The sequence below is a fragment of the Saccopteryx bilineata genome, chromosome 4, assembly GCF_036850765.1.
Source record: "Saccopteryx bilineata isolate mSacBil1 chromosome 4, mSacBil1_pri_phased_curated, whole genome shotgun sequence".
Taxonomy (NCBI): Eukaryota; Metazoa; Chordata; class Mammalia; order Chiroptera; family Emballonuridae; genus Saccopteryx; species Saccopteryx bilineata.
The window spans coordinates 103,540,921-103,554,651 of record NC_089493.1 but is presented as its reverse complement, the minus strand read 5'-3'; the positions used below and the strand labels follow the sequence as shown (position 1 = coordinate 103,554,651).

General features: G+C 41.0%; 1 protein-coding gene across 2 annotated transcripts in view; it reads left to right on the top strand.

The window, feature by feature from the left end:
* Positions 1-717: 717 nt before the first annotated feature.
* The window catches only part of HEATR5A (HEAT repeat containing 5A), a 134,084-nt gene continuing 121,070 nt past the window's right edge, over positions 718-13,731 (top strand). For both annotated transcript variants that reach the window (XM_066277674.1, XM_066277673.1), the window contains exon 1: positions 718-937. The gene's annotated coding sequence lies outside the window, so the exon portion shown is untranslated. The remainder of the gene's footprint in view (positions 938-13,731) is intronic.

Below are 13,731 nucleotides of genomic sequence, written 5' to 3'. Positions count from 1 at the left end.
CCTCAGATGTCAGAGCCCAGGGCCCGCGCCCGTCGTTAAATCCGCTTCTGCTCATATTACCCTTGCTACGTTTTGCGGGGCATGAACAGGAGATGACCAGGTCGGCTTGGTCTTTCAAATTAGGCTGAACTGACCTTTATTTGTGTGACTGGGCTGGTTTTGTCTGCTCAGAAATTTTCAAGGCTATCTTCCGTGTGGTTTTTTATTTTAACTGACTAACTGAACTCTCCTCTCCTTACATTTTCTGCCCATAAACAACCTACCCCAACACCCTTAACGGACATGCCTGCCTGTAGCTTGCTACAGTTTACCTGTCCCAGATTGCAATTCTTCTACCATTCACAAATAAACTTTTTTTTAAACTTGCCTCAGTTTACCTCTTTGTCAACAACACCCACAGCACTCCATGCCTAACTGTCTCCAGGCTCCAGTCGTAGCCTTCAGATGCCCTACTGCCGCCCTCCAAGGATTCTGGCTGGTGACAGAAACACAGAAATAGTCGTGCCAATCCCGCCAGGCTGAAAAGCCCCAAGCCGGGTCTCGTCTTTGGCCACAGTCACCCCATCGCTCTCTCGACGGTGAAGCAGTCACGCCTGCCAGAGTGGGCGCTCGATGGCTCGGCGGCCGGCTGGCCGGGCCTCGGATGGCGGCCCGGGGCTGGGCGTGCTCCCAACCGCAGCCGCCCGCCGCTCCGGGGCTTCTGAGCTTTCCGGCTCCGCCCCGCGCGCCGCTCCGGTTCCGCTGACTTCCTCTCACAGCCGCTTGCAGCTCTACGCTGAGGAGCCGGTGTCGTCGCGACACTGGGACGGATGCTGAGCCGTAGGGGAGCTCCGAGAGCGAGCAGTTGGGGATCCCGGAGTGGAGGCGGCTCCGGGCGTGCGGGGGCGGTGTCCAGGCTGCCTGCCGGCTGCGAGGAACTACGCTCCCCGCCTGCACCGTGAGTCGAGCGGCTTGGGGGACGCGGGGCGGCCGCTGCAGCGAAGCGGTTGAGGTAGCCGGGACCTCGGTGCGGGAACTGGTGGCTTGGCCTAAGAGGTCGGAGCCCTCGGAGGAAGAGCTGGACAGGGCACGGGGATGGCCGAATGGCCAGTACGGTCCGTTCTCCCTCCGGGCTCCGGAGAATCTGGTTTCTCCGAAGCACAACAGGTAGGCGTGGACTCTGCCCGCGGGCGGGAGCCGGCAGCGGGAAGGTCGGAAGGTCGGAGCGCGCCCCGCCGGCGCGCCGCTCCCCGGACCCGCCCGGGCGCCGCCCGCGCGGCGGAGAGGGTGGAGAGAGTGGCTGTGGTCCTCTGCGTGGAGGACCATCTCCAGTGGTTTTCACAAGGGAAGAAAGTATTTGCGGGGGTAGCATTTGCTTAGTTTGAGGAAACATTTCTTATCCTACTCTCAGCCAGCACAGTGTCATTTCAAGTGATTATAAAGTCTTTAGGAACTTTTATAAAGTGCTTTGTGCTACTTATTAATTACAGTTATGTGTATCTCTAGCAAGTTAAGATTTTCGGAATTGTCGAGTCAGATAATAGTTGTCAAATGATTTGAATTCTTTCATTAAAAGTCATAATTATACTTTGTTTTATGTGCATTGATTTAAATATTCAGCGCCTTTTATATGTCCCTTAAGGAACTTACAGCCTAGAAGAAATATTCAAAGGAGAAGGGCACTCCAAGTGCAGTTCAGCAGCAGAAGGGAGTTTACATAGGCATCGGATAGATGGGGAGAAAACGAATTAGTTTGGTTTTCCAAACATTGAGAGATTAGATATGCGTCGAAGCCGAGATTTGTTTTACATTTTAATACTATCCATTTTTTTTCTTTCGTAAAATGGCTAAGCAGGTAGGGTTTATAACAGAACGGCAACAGTTGGAAAGGTTGGATCAAGTCTCGGAAAGCAGTTACTTTGTGTAGATAGCTACAGTACACGAAAAGTCTCCTGACCTGACAGGAGACCTGAATTTTAGTTTAAGCTTCTCTGCTGCTATTTGGAACTTAGGTCGGTTTTTCTTTATTTTATTCTCTGACTTCAGGTGACAGAAAATGCATAATCCAAAGTACCTTGAGTTTTTGTTTAATTGCACAAATACATTCCTTAACGAAAAAAATTTAAGTACTTTTGTTTTTAAGCGGTGTACCTTCCTTCCATCCAGCTTTATTTGAAAGCAGGGATTGTGGGAGTTTATAACCTTTATGAGTCATTCTTAATTGTCTTAGTAACAAAATAAATGATTAAATTCTGGATTTGTTTGGGCCCCTTCATATTCTAATTTCTTTTATTCTAAATTCTGGTTAACTAGTCTAATGAGGAATGTATTTTATTTAAGAAGCTTTATTAAGTCTTATGTGTTTCATTAATTATTGTACAGTTGAGGGTTTGGAACAGTCCTTGAATAGGACTATAGTCCTACGTAAAAAGCACTTCTGCATTTTAAGGAGACTGCAGAAACTATTATTAAATTTCATTTAACAACTAAATTAACTGAGACCTAAGATTAGTAAAGATTTGTTTATATCATTTAATTTAATCCTTTGTCTAGTTCTAGTGTTAAATTCTTTGGATTAGATGAAGGGCAGCAGTTGACAGCTGATGGGTCAAATCCAGCCTGCTGCCAGTTTTTGTAAAGAAAGTTTTACTGAAGCACCACCGCACTCGTTTATTGTTTATATGGTAGGGCTGTATGGCCCACAGAGCCTGAAGCTGCTCTGATCCTTCACAGAAAAAAATTTGCCCACTGGGGACTAGAACTCTAAACTCATAATATCTAAATCTTTTGTAGGAGGAAATAGGTTATGATCAGTTTTAATTCTTTTTTTTTTTTTTTTAAAGTGTAGCTTTTTTTTTATTTTAATTTTTTATTCATTTTAGAGAGGAGAGGGAGAGACAGAGAGAGAGAGAGAGAGAGAGAGAGGAGAGACAGAGAGAAAGAAGGGGGGAGAAGCTGGAAGCATCAACTCCCATATGTGCCTTGACCAGGCAAGCCCAGGGTTTTGAACCAGCGACCTCAGCATTTCCAGGTCAACGCTTTATCCACTGTGCCACCACAGGTCAGGCTCAGTTTTAATTCTTAATCTTTTTCATTATTATGTCAGGTAAACTAAGGTCCTGTAATTGCTTCCAGATCCTAGATGTGTGATGGAAAAGGGGCTTAGCTTTTCTGTTACATTTACCTAGAATAAAGTTTTTTTAATTAATTTTAATGCGGTGACATTGGTAAATCAGGGTACATAAGTTCAGAGAAAACATCTGCAGATTATTTTGACTTTTTTTTTTTTTTTTGTATTTTTCTGAAGCTGGAAACGGGGAGAGACAGTCAGACAGACTCCTGCATGCACCTGACTGGGATCCACCTGGCACGCCCCTGGCGACGCTCTGCCCACCAGGGGGCGATGCTCTGCCCCTCCTGGGCGTCGCTCTGCCTGGACCAGAGCCACTCTAGCGCCTGGGGCAGAGGCCAAGGAGCCATCCCCAGCGCCTGGGCCATCTTTGCTCCAATGGAGCCTTGGCTGCGGGAGGGGAAGAGAGAGACAGAGAGGAAGGAGGGGGGGGGGGTGGAGAAGCAAATGGGCGCCTCTCTTATGTGCCCTGGCCAGGAATCGAACCCGGGTTCCCTGCACGCCTGGCCGACGCTCTACCGCTGAGCCAACCGGCCAGGGCCTTTGACATTTGATTATGTTGCATACCCCTCACCCAAAGTAAAAATTGTCTTCCATCACCTAGAATAAAGTTTTTAATTTCAGCAAGCCTAGCCTTGGTAGGCTAGAGAGGGAAGGAATTTCATATGTTTCTCTAACAAGTTTATATAATATTTAGTTTTAATTTAGATCTGTGGAAAGTTGTTTTTTTTTTTCATTTAGTAAGCTTTTTACATATTCATATGGTATATATCACAAGCAACAGTAACTTTTATTTGAAACATTTTTTTACATGGATCCAGTGATGTAGCAGTTGATCAAAAGATCAGACAGAAAATTATTGGAAGTATAACTGTGAACATGAAATCAAATATTTACCTACAGTAAGACCCACATGAGAAATTAGAATTCTCTAAACAAATACTCAGCAGATTGAAAATGGAGCATGCATTTTATTTAAATCATCCTTGGTCATTTTTTAAAAATCATAACAACTTAAAAGGTAATTATTTCTAGAAACAAGAGATATAACATAGCCACATAAAACACTATGTTAATGTTACCTACCTAAGAAATTGGAGCTAGTTATGTGACAGGAAAGAGGGAAAACCTGTAGGAAGTTATAAGTCTAAATATTTAAAGCTCAGCATTTACTATTTTTTAATTTAGAAAATTAAATCTAACAGGGTGACTGACGTTGATCAGTAAGAATACATAGGTTTCAGGTAAACGTTTCTGTAGCATTTGATCTGTTGAGCACATACTATTTCTAATCTTAAAATGATGGGGCTCTAGTTTCACTAAATAAAATGTTTTATGTGTACTTTTTTAGTAACTTAATTGCACTTAATGCTTCTCTATTGTCTAGTTACCAATGTACAACAGTTAGGCAACAGCATCTGTGTATATCCTCTTCCGTTGCCCTTGTAGGTTTCTATATGTTGAAATAGGCATGTTTTTTGTATATGAGCAAAATAATACCTCATTTGTTCAATAAATTATATAAGTAAAATTATCAGAAAATTGAATTATTCATTGCAACACCAAAAAATTTTTTTTATTTTATTTTGGGGGAGGAAGTATGAAAAACAAAACAACAAAATATACATCTATGGGTAAAAATCCTTTAATTTTAATTTCAGGGTTCAAAGGGCTCCGAAAGAGATAGACAAAGAGACAGGAAGGGAGAGAGATGAGAAATATCATCTCATAGTTGCGGCACTTCAGTTGTTCATGGATTGCTTCTCATGTGCTTTGAATGGGGTGGGGTGGCTCTAGCCAAGCCAGTGACCTTTGGGCACAAGCCATTGAGCATGGGGTCATTTCTATGATCCCACACTCAAGCCAGTGACCCTGCACTCAAACCCTATGAGCCCACACTCAACCATTAACCTCAGGATTTCAAACCTGAGTCCTCAGCATTCCAGATTGACACTGTCCACTGCACCACCACCTAGTCAGGCTGAAAAGCTTTTTTTCTTAACTCATTTGACAGCAAAATACAACCTGAAATGATACGAAGCTACTGATAGTCATTTTTAATCCCACCTTGTATGAATATGTTTATGTTTTGCGGCAGAAATATTGGTGGGTTTTTGAGTATGGCATGCTGCCCAGACCCACTTGGGGGTTAGAGGTAATGGGTGGAATGTTCACTGTATTACTTGGGTGGTCCATGATGGTGCTAGCCAAAAGGCAGAGTAATAATAGAGTTGTTCCAGGAAGCTACATTTGTAAAGTTAAGAGCCTAGCTGGGCAGCTGATGGAGTGAGAAACAGTGTCTGCCAAGAAAACCCCTCAAGTATATACCAAGTAGTGAGGTTGCTGAGATGGTGACTTCCAGATGAATGAAGTGGGAAATAGAAGAGTAAAATTTCTCTTATCTTAAAATTTGCCTTCTGGAATTCCTAAACATCCAGAATGAAATCCTCTTCCCCGGGAGAAATGGAAAAGTTGGTTTATGGAATGGAGAGTGGTAAAAATTGTCAAGAGTAGCCAAAGACTAAACAAACACTGTTAGTACTTACTGATTTGCTGTCTAGTTGGAAAGGGCCCTTTGGAATTTGATGTCTCTGGAAGACCTCATACTTGAATGGAAAGCGTCCAAGTGTGAGAAGTTAGGAGAGTGAAGTGATAAACAACCAAGTTAGAAGGATTAGCTGCTTCAGGAATGGCAATAACTCAGTAATATCAGGAATTAGAGACTATATGAAGAGGTGTTATGAAGTAGCTGAAGGAACATTGACAATGGAACTAGACAGATGTAGTTATCTTCTTATTTCCACTTAAATAGCATCTTGACAATGGACACGTTTCTCACTCATTATCAACTGTAAAATGATAATAATATCCAAAATTTCAGTGTTATGAGGAATAAGTGAGGTAGTGAATTGAAAGGTTCTAATAAATAAATCATCAAAAAAAGTTAGCCCCTTTTTCTATCCCTGCCTTACTAGAATTGGTTCTTACTGTTCAGTCCTCCAGCCCACCCAACACTTCCTTTTACCCTTCAAGAGTTTTCTTTTTTGTAATCTGAAAGGAAATTGCCATAATTGGTTAGACTTAATTGGGGGCCTACTGGCAATCTTCTTTACTGAGTCCAGTTTTTTGCCATTCCTCTCATCCCTAACAGTGATCTGCAAGTAGTTTGGGAAGACAAAAGAGGAGAGCAGAGTAGATTGCATTCCTCACTTCTGGACCTTTCTTACCCTAACTTATAAATTTCCATGTAATTCCTAACTCCTTCCTATGCCATCCTAATTTCTCTGTCCTCTGCGATGTGCTGCCCATCAGTTCTAGGAGCTGTTTCTGCCTGTCTGGCTGGCATGTATTCTGTAATGGTGAGAAGTATCATTCTTCCCATTCCTACAACATTTGTAGGAAATATTCTTGGAATCTTGAGACACTGCATTTTTATTATATATTAAAATAAGGTATTAGTGATATGTCTGGGTCATGTTGCAAGTTAGAGGTTTGTATATGATTTAAGAAGCATGGATTAAGTTGTTTTTATGGAAATTTGTATTCAAAATTGGTATATTTAGGTGCTATAGGTAGTGCTATAGGTGTTTTTTAGTGGTAGGGTGAGGATTAAATGAAAAGATTTATTTATTACAACCCCACCTTCCAGAAATTTTGATTCATTTGGTTTAGGTTTGACTTTGGTATTTTTTAAAAGCAGAGTTGAGAAGCACTGGTCTATATTGTTATAGGTCTACTTAAATGCTTAGCTTCCTTTAATCTTAACAGTTTACCAACCTCATCTGTGTTGTTCCCTTTGCTATTTTTCCAACACTCCCTTTTTAATTGTTTGATCCTTAAACTTATCCTTGGAGAAGTTAGGAGATGAAGCCAATTTTGTGATTTACTGAAAGATTTAGGAGGAATGAGGTATGGAAAGAGCCCTCACATGAAAGGTAATGCTCCATCCTTCGTCCCATGACCAGTTTGTTACACACATTTTGTTCCCTTATATGTCTTTTATTTTTTTTAATTGAAGTGTCCCTTACATCTTAATGTCAAAAACACTGTTCTCCCCCTCCATAAAAAGGCTTTTTAGAATTAAGAGAATGAGCTTTGTTGCTAAGAAACCTGGGCTTATTTTCATGTTACTTATGGCATTTTAATAGTTCCATCATCCATCAGGTAGGGAACAGTAATATCTGCCTTGCTTTCTTCCTTGTGATAGAGATGATATAAGTTAAACACTTAAAGAAGTTCCTGGCTCAGTGAATAATAGCTACCACTGTCATTTTGTGATTTGAGTGAAAGGCATAGCTGTGAGCTACAGCAGGCTGTATGTACATGTGTCCTCCCCATTTGTGATATTACCAATATGATGCTAGCAAATGGTATTGTGAATTCAAAAGTCAGGAATCTAGTCTGACCTGTGGTAGCACAGTGGATAGAGCATTGACCTGGAATGCTGAGGTTGTTGATTTGACACACTGGGCTTGCCTGGTCAAGGCACACAGGACAAGCAACGGATTAACAGCTAGAGTGAAGCAACTATTGTCCCCCTGCCCCCTTCTCTCTGTAAAATCAATAAAATCCAAAAAAATATATATATTATCAAGGTAAAACTGTATTAAAGAACTATAAAATTATAAATTATTTGCTTCAATATCCATTTACCCTAAAATCATTGAAGTACGGTGGCTTGGTCAGCAAGCCAACTTTCGGACTGTGCCTAGGGATATTTAAAGTACGGTAACGAAAAGACTCGTTTTCTTTCTATGAAGACAGCCCTCCTTGGCAACATCTTAAGCATGATGTTCTGTGTAACTTGTGGGTTCCTATTTTGTAACCTGTAATTTTGCAAAGTTTGTCACAGGTCAAAGACAATCTTAGGTCAGGATAAAATGATCTGGCTTTTTTCTAGATTAAGCTAATTCTAGGTTTTTTTGTTGCTGTTTTTGAAAGGTTTGGATTTTAAGATTTACATGCTTCTTGAAGTTTTAGAGACTCAGGAGATGTTTTTTGTTTTGTTTTGTTTTGTTTTTTGATTTTGGATTATTTTATGCTTTTTGAACAAAACAAGAAACTAAAGACTAGAGGCTGAGTTGAAGTTGTGTTATCTTTTAGAGAAGTGAAAGCCAAAGAAATTTAAGTATGAGACATATTTCAGAACCTTAGGCACTTGATATATGCCTAAATGAGTTCCATTTATGGCCTGGTGGCTTGTTCATTTTGTAAATGGGTCTTTTTGTGCGCTCTGGAAAGAAAAAACTAACAAACCAATCTCACAAAATTGTCTTATTTTGTGTTTGATGTTCTCTTTAATTATTTGTGATTTTCCTCTTTTCCCTTCTCAAAATGAAATAATAAATCATTTTAAGAAACTAAAAGGACCAAAACGATTAGGAAGACCCCCCCCACTAATTTTATTCTGTTCCCATCTCTACTAAAACAGATCTATAAACCTTAGATAGAGAAAATCCAGGTAACACTTTGTGTCAGGACTGTCATCATCTTAGCTTTTCGGTACCTCAGTTTCCTCATCTTAAATAAAATAGAGGCTAACAGGAGAGGGATGGAGGAGATGGAGGAGCATGTAGGGAGGATAAATAGTAATAGATGGAGACTTAACTTGGGGTGGTGAACATACAATACAGTGTACAGAATTGTGCACCTGAAACCTGTATAATTTTGTTAGCCATTGTCACTCCCAATTAATTCAATAAAAAATAAGTTTAATAAAAATGTTTTTCATGGACAGTTTTTCATATTCAAGAAAATGTAAAGCACTTATAGTATAGTGCCTAGACCAGGGGTCCCCAAACTTTTTACACAAGGGGCCAGTTCACTGTCCCTCAGACTATTGGAGGGACGGACTATAAAAAAAACTATGAACAAATCCCTATGCACATTGCACATATCTTATTTTAAATTAAAAAAACAAACCGAGAACAAGTACAATATTTAAAATAAAGAACAAGTAAATTCAAATCAACAAACTGACCAAGGCATATATAAGAAAGCTCATATATGAGAAAGTTCAATGGGAACTATGGGCCTGCTTTTGGCTAATGAGATGGTCAATGTCTGGTTCCATATTTGTCACTGCTAGCCGTAACAAGTGATATGACACGCTTCCAGAGCTGTGACGCGTGCATCCCGCATCACTGGAAATAGTACTGTACCTGAGCAATGCAGTGCTTTGCGGCGCATACAGTACTCCAGGAGCACAGGATGCGGATGCATCTTCTGCTCCTCTCATTGAACACCAATGAAAAAGGTGCCCCTTCCCGGTGTGCAGCGGGGCGGATAAATGGCCTCAGGGGGCCGCATGCAGCCTGTGGGCCGTAGTTTAGGGACCCCTGGCCTAGACTGTAGTAAGTAATCAATAAATATTAGCTTCTGTCAAAAATAAAGGCTGGCATTACAGTGAGAAGTGCTGTTTTATGAAATCTTTTTTTTCAAGTGGCACAACTACTTTGCAAAATATTGCTGTACAAATATTGATCGACTTACAACCTATGCAACTTATGACCATTCGACTTTACGACCACAATAGCTAGTCATGACTGCTCCGCGTCTGGCAGCGCAAGCGTTGCCCAGCTGGGCGTACAACAGTGTGGACCAGCTTCCGGCATCACTACCATCTCCGCATGCACCATTTCAACTGTTATCCCAGACTCGGTACAGCAATTTGTGTTTTGTGTCTTGGATATTTTTCCTCAAACCCCTCCCAAGGGCCCTGGCCGGTTGGCTCAGCGGTGGAGCATCGGCCTGGCATGTGGGGGACCCGGGATCGATTCCCGGCCAGGGCACATAGGAGAGGCGCCCATTTGCTTCTCCACCCGCCCCCTTCCTCTCTGCCTCTCTCTTCCCCTCCCGCAGCCAAGGCTCCATTGGAGCAAAGATGGCCCAGGCGCTGGGGATGGCTCCTTGGCCTCTGCCCCAGGCGCTAGAGTGGCTCTGGTCCAGGCAGAGCATTGCCCCCTGGTGGGTAGAGCATCGTCCCTGGTGGGCGTGCTGGGTGGATCCCGGTCGGGCGCATGCGGGAGTCTGTCTGACTGTCTCTCCCTGTTTCCAGCTTCAGAAAAATACAAAAAAACCCAAACAAACAAACAAACAAAAAAAACCCTCCCAAGATGTCTACCAAGAGGAAATTGTCTTTGCAAATATTAAACCAGTGGTACTGGTAATGCAGTGTTTTACTTAAACCTGACGAATGTAAAAATAAGAAACAAAATGGTGTAGAGATGATACAAATGGCATAAAATGAACAAAGAAAATTATATATAACAATAATGAAAGAAAATTATGATAAAATATGACTTGAAGGTTTTTATAGCATCATTTCACAGCACTGTACATATAGCCTACTCAACTTACAACCAAATCGTGTTCGACTGGTCTGTCAGAACCAATCGTGGTCATAAGTCGAGTACTAGCTGTATATGTTTACTCTTTAAAATTTATTGGGGTACAGGTTCAAGTGCACAGCTTAATAAAATATCATCTGCACACTGCCCCTAGTACAAATTCATGCCCCAAGCAGAGTCTCTTTTCATCCCCATTTCCCCTCTTAGCCCATATTGCACCCCCCCACACACCTTACCTCTGGCTGTCAACACTGTTGTCTGTGTTACATGTATTTAATTTTTTTGCTTAATCTTTTCACTTTCTACCCACTTTGTATTCTCAACAGAAACATAAAAATGGAAAATAAGTAAAAAATTAGAAAAATAGCATTCTCTATGTTGTGGTTATGTTAAAATGTATAGTAGACAGACTGCATTTTAGTCATCTTCCTAAAGTGAAACTTCAGATAAGAGCAGGAATATCTGTTATTTGCAAAATGCATTTGCTTATCTTATTAACAGAGCATGTGTGGAGATCTTAAGTACATTTCGCGGTATCTATACGGGATTACCAATGTGAATTGTCCACTTCTTTTAGGAGTAATTTATATGAAGACTGTATGGAGGGCATTGGAGATAACTTTCTGCCCTGCGTATGGTCTCAAATTTTTTACTGAATTATTTATTATTGCATTGTGTTAGCTGTTTTGCTTCTTGATAGATCATTTTACACCACAATATTGCTGCTACCTAAGGAAAAAAATGTCTCTTCAGCAGTCCTAATGACCTCAGAAAGGGTAATTTGATTCTTAAGATAGAATTTTGACTTGCCTGGTGGTTACAAGAAGTTTTCTCTATGATACTGAGGTTATTTTTTTCCCTCACAGAGTAATAGATATTGAGTACAAAATTGCTTTTCACTTTCTATATAGGGATCTTTCCAGAAATTATTTCTCTAGCATTATTGCCTGTATCCTTAATTGTGTATGTTTTGGTCGGTTCAAAGGAAAGGAGGGTTTTTCTAAACAAGAAGCTAAAGTTCATGTTGCCTGGTAAAGTGGTTTTGTTAACACCATTGTTCATATTGTTCTTATTCTTTAAAATAGACATTTCTGAAAATAACCTAATATGTACTTTTTATTTTTTGAGAACTGTCCATGCCGGGCCGTGGTATTGGCCAGGCAGGCTGGACTGATTGAGCAGGGACGATACTGTGGCTAAAGCAGCACACCGGCTGCTCAGACAGTTGGTAGATGGGTAAATGCTGTCTTTTGGCCTCAAGGGTAGCATTATGGTCAGAATCTAAACTATTGGCCCGTCCCAGAGGATGCAAGTAAGATAAAGAGCAGGATTCAAAACTTAAATACCCATAGAAGATGAGACAAATAATGTAAATGAGTAAGGCAGGCCAAATGGCCAGTGTGGCCTGTGAGGAGTCCCTACTCCTCTTATATTCAGCCATTTGTTGGTGTTTGGGGACATGGACCCAGATGTTTATGTAAAATCTTTTTTGTTTTTTGTTGTTTTTTAGCTCAGCAGATAGAAACAGACAGGAAGGGAGAGAGATGAGAAGCATCAGCTTGTAGTTGCAGCACTTTAGTTATTCAATGATTGCTTCTCGTATGTGCCTTGGATTGGGGGGTGGGGGTTATAGCCGAGCCAGTGACCCCTTGCTCAAGCTAGCAACCTTGGGTTTCAAGCCAGTGACCGTTGGGCCCAAGCTAATGACCATGGAGTCATGTCTTTGATTCCATGCTCAATCTGGCAACCTCAGGGTTTCAGACCTGACTCCTCAGTGTCCCAGGTCAACGTTCTATCCACTGCACCACCGCCTGGTCAGGCTTTATGTAAAACCTTACGTTTTAATGTTGGTAACTAATTTATTTCCCTAATAACATTGCAGGTCAGATTTGGCTAATGGGGTACCAGTTTGTGGGTACTGTCTTTAAAAGAGGCTCTTTTCAGTTATTTAATAATTATGATGACCTGATATTCTATGTAATTTTATACTAGTAAACTATCTGAGAAGAAAAAAAATGGAAGGGAGGACAGGTGGGATGCTTCTCTGTGTCTCCCATCTGATTTTCTAATAACATCTTTAATTTCTGGCTTCTCTATAAAAGATTGAGATTTGGCTTGACCTCTAGTGGCGTAGTGGATAGAGTGCCACCTGGAACACTGAGGTCACCATTTCCAAACCCTGGGCTTGCCTGGTCAAGGCACATATGAGAAACCACTATGAGTTGACACTTCCCACTCCTCTACCTCATGCCTTTCTTTCTCTAAAATCAGTAAACAAAAATCTTTTTTAAAATGATATTTGTTTAGGGGTATGTGAACTATATATTTTAAATGTTAAGTTTAATTATTTGTAGCATTCTATCTGTATTTCTGTGCAGTTCCAATGACCTGTTTCTATTATTTATCTTGTAATTTTGTTTATAATGTATCAAACTTCATTTTGATACTTGAATAAGAGTACTCCTCTTTTAGTATATGGTGCTTTCTGTGTTGTTTAGTGTTCTTGATATCTGTCACTCCTAAATGTAACACTAATTTGTTTTTAAAAGCCAGCTTGTGTTTTTTTATTTCTTCAATAATTTTTTCAACTTACGATCTTTTAAAAAATACAGAAAAATTAAAGAATAGTAAAATAACTCACATACCTATTACCTACATTCAGCTGTTACCACTTTGCCAAATTTTCTAGCTCATTAATTGATTTACTTAACCATTTGATTGTCTGATAGGTGGTCACTCAGTGGGTAGAACATTGACCTGGGACGTTGAGGTCTCAGGTTCGAAACTCCGAGGTTGCTGGCTTGAGTGCGGGGTCACTGGCTGGTACATGGGATCATCTACGAGATCCCAAGGGTTGCTTGCCTGAGCCCAGTGGTTGCTGGTTGAAGCCCAAGGGTGCTGGCTTGCACAAGGGGTCACTGGTGCTGCTGAAGCACCCCTCCCGCCCCGCTCATGTATGAGAAACCGTGAACAACTAAAGTGCCACAACTACAAGTTAATGCATCTCTTTTCACTCCCTTCCTGTCTGTCTGCCTCTCTCTCCCTCTCCCTTCCTCTCTCTCTCTCTCTTACTCTCTCTCTTGCAAAGAAAAAGGAGAGGGAAGAGTTGCAGACATCATTCTGCTTTACCAATACAAACTTGAGCATGCACAGTCTAAAAATAAAAAATTCCATAACTACACTGTTCATCTTATAATTTCGTATGAAACTGTGTGTGTGTGTGTGTGTGCACGTGCGTGTTATTATCTTATATGTGTTCTGGAAAGGCACTAG